We start from the raw sequence: 3,552 nt of genomic DNA, 5'->3' as shown, positions 1-3,552 counted from the left end.
GATTTGGAGAAATCAAGAACGGCTTCAGGCTGGGTGGCAAATCTGGCCCCGGAGCGAGTTGTTGAACGGCGTGTTCTAGGCCCGGAGCCTTTCACTGCAGCGGTGCCTGGGTCTTAATGTGAGCCACGATGCTCAGTTTGGACAATTTAAACAATATACCGGAAAGACAGGCCGTCGGGATCAGAGGCAAGAGCTGATTTCCTCACTCTCCCATGATGTTCACTCCTCTCTCCATGGCGCTGAGGCTATGAAGACTGCCCTGGCTGCATGCTCCGGGCAGCTAATGTGATGGACTGATACCAAAGCCTGGGACTACTCCAGGGTTCGTACCTAAGGACTCACTTTGGATCAGAATGTTGTTGCTCACATCTATTGTTTGCATGATTTGTGATTTTCTCCCCCTTTCTGCGCACATTGGGTGTTGGTCCATTTTTTTAATTGGTTTCTTTCAGATTACTTGCTTGTGGCTGCCTGTAAGCAGACAAATCTCAAGGTTGTATAATTTACACATCCTTTGATAATAAACGTACTTTGAAACTAAGTTCTCTCAGATTCATTCTCAGTAACATGTTAGAGCGAGTGAGTAATAAGAAGGCGGTCAAGGGTAACAGAAAGGATTGGAGAGGGTGTTCTGAAAGGCAGGGTCCAATAAGCTGAAGACAAAGACCACGGTGCATGGAAGCAGAATGTTGTACATGACAAGAGTGTAAAATGGCTGGAGTTCGAAATGCATTATTGGATTGGCGGAGGTTGCACAATCATGGAATGCCAAAGGCACAGAAGGAACTGCAAACAAAGATTCCCATTCCTGTTGTAATGCAGGTTCTAATCCATTTTGGTAAATGTTTTTTAAGTCCTTCCCATTTTGGCAGGTAAAAGCTTTGAATGTTGATCACACTCAGAATTGTGATGCACAGGGAATCCTTGTCAGTTTCATCTGGTGTGGGCCACAGCTGGTTCATACACACATTCCATGTGTATGTTCATCCAGATCCAGTACCACTCATTCACCCTCGTGCACCAGATGCTGCTGAGTGAAGGGGTGTCTGCGCCTTTTGAAGTTAAAGGTACTTGGGGATACAGACTTCATTGAGTGGAATGCACTATGTTCCGAGACTTTGATATAAGCTTGGAAGACTGATTCAAACCATGGCAGAACAGAAACTGGAGCAGATGCTGTAACCCCTGAGGTATTTTTAAAGAGTTAGAGAGGGGAGTGAGGTTCTTCCCAATGAAACCCTCTTGATCAGAGACAAGGCAACCTATGAGGATGTGGCCAAGAAAGTAGGGTTCAAGGATCAGGATGCAATTCTTGCAATGACCTCATGGCCTTGACCAAGGTTAGTAGCCACATCAAAAATCTCCCATTTCTTAGCAACTCTCACACACACACACACACACACACACACACACACACACACACACACACACACACACACACACACACACACACACACACACACACACACACACACACACACACACACACACACACACACACACACTAGATGCTCTGTTCCAGGAAATGGATAGCTGAAGGGACTACTCTACCTGACTGGGGCAGGAAGTCCTCCAGTTTCATGGCCATGTGTTATGAAACAGCGCCAGCTGTCTTCGGAATGGACTGGATTATATTACTTGGATTAAGCAATTGGTTTTCACCAAACTCTCACATGAATACCATAACCCTGGCTATTTTTCACTCCAACTTAGCACACAAAAAACTGTAATTAGGGATCCATATGAATAATTCAGATTGGGGTGTTTGATGGAAAGGGGATGTTGATTGGAAGGAGCAGGCAAGGGTGCAAATGTTTTGTATTTAATATTTCAGTAATATTTGAGTAATCTTGTATATATATTGCTTGTTCTTTTAATATTTCTTACAGGTTATATGTATAAATACATGATTGCATACATCATCATGTGGTACGTGTGCACCTGGCTTAAAGTAAACACTAAGAAAGACCTGCACTTTGGGACGCTTCTGTCTTCCTTTGAGTGAGTTGAAGTTACGAAAGGTAGCAGTACAGATGTTGTGGTGGTGGAGCTGGAGGAGGTGTGTCCTCGCACGGACCTTGGAGTAGTCACCCACTCACGCAAGCGGCCTCCACAGAGCCCCGTCCATAATTTAATTTTGTAAGTTGTGGTGTGAGGGTCACTACAATGTTGCGGTTCACCGGCCACGGTCACTGCTCCAAATAGGAGAAGCAGCATCTCGCTCCGTGGTCAGGCATTCTTAAATGCAAAGATGCAGCAGGCAGCAATTTCTGTGCTATCTTGTTCCTCAAGAGTGAGCAGTTCAGCTAAAACTGTACAAGCATGGACTGCTGCCATCAAGCCTCGCCAGTTCTGTGATGTTCCCCATTCACAAAGCAATTAAACATTCAAGTGCATGCAGAAGTCTTCCTTGTGTGAAAAAAATCAAACAGCTAAACAGAATCAGGACCTTATAGATAGTACACAAAGAATATATCAAAGGAGTAAACTGTGCTGTTCTGTGCTTTCATATTCCACAAACCTAAAGAGCTTTGGATACACTTATGCAACGTCAATTAACATGCACTGAACATTCAGCACTGCTGTTACAACAATCCGCGGTCACATAGTTAGTATCTTTATAAATGCATAAGGCACCAAGCATGTACATCAGAAGTGGTAGCAGTTTACTTACAAGGGAGAACACATAACCCATGTAGCTGCTGTGTCCCTGCTAAACACCAGTCACTTTCATATCACTACAAAGTATGCATTTTCCTATCCAATGGAGTCACGGTAGGGATAGATAATAGTAAGCATGAAAGAAGTATAGAGGAAGGCATGTTCCAACAGAAGGCAGAAAGCACAAGAGCCTCAGGAGTCACACTACCAGGTTCAAGAACAGTTACTACCCCTCAACCGTCAGGCTCTTGAATAAAAGGGGATAATTACACTCACTTGCCCATCCATTCAGATGTTCCCACTCACTTTAAGGACTCTCTATCTTGTTATCTCATGTTCTTGTTATTTATTGCTGTTTATTTATATTTGCGTTTGTACAGTTTGCTGTCTTCTGCACTCCGGTTGATCTTTCACTGATCCTGTTATAGTTACTATTCTATAGATTTGCTGAGTATGCCCACAGGAAAATGAATTATAGGAACAGAATTAGGCCATTCAGTGGCATCTATTCTACCATTCCATCATAGCGGATTTATTCGGCTTCTCGCCTTCATTTTCCTGCTTTCGCCCCATAACCTTCGTTGCCCTTAGTAACCACCCGATGACTTGGCCTCCACGGCTGTCTGTAGCAATTAGTTATATAGATTCACCACCTTCTGGCTAAATAAATTCCTTCTCACCTCTCTTGTAAATGGATGTGCTTCTATTTTGAGGCTGTGCACTCTGGTCACACATCCTCTCCAGGCCCACTCTATCTAAGCCTTTCAATATTTGACAGGCTTCAATGAAAACCCCCCTTATTCTTTTAAATTCCAGTGAGTACTGATTTAGTATCATCAAATATTCCTCATATGTTAACCCCTTCATTCCCAGGTCATTCTCATATCTCTG

The sequence above is a fragment of the Hypanus sabinus genome, chromosome 4 (assembly GCF_030144855.1).
Source record: "Hypanus sabinus isolate sHypSab1 chromosome 4, sHypSab1.hap1, whole genome shotgun sequence".
In the NCBI taxonomy this organism is placed as follows: domain Eukaryota; kingdom Metazoa; phylum Chordata; class Chondrichthyes; order Myliobatiformes; family Dasyatidae; genus Hypanus; species Hypanus sabinus.
Note: the sequence above shows the minus strand (reverse complement) of the source record.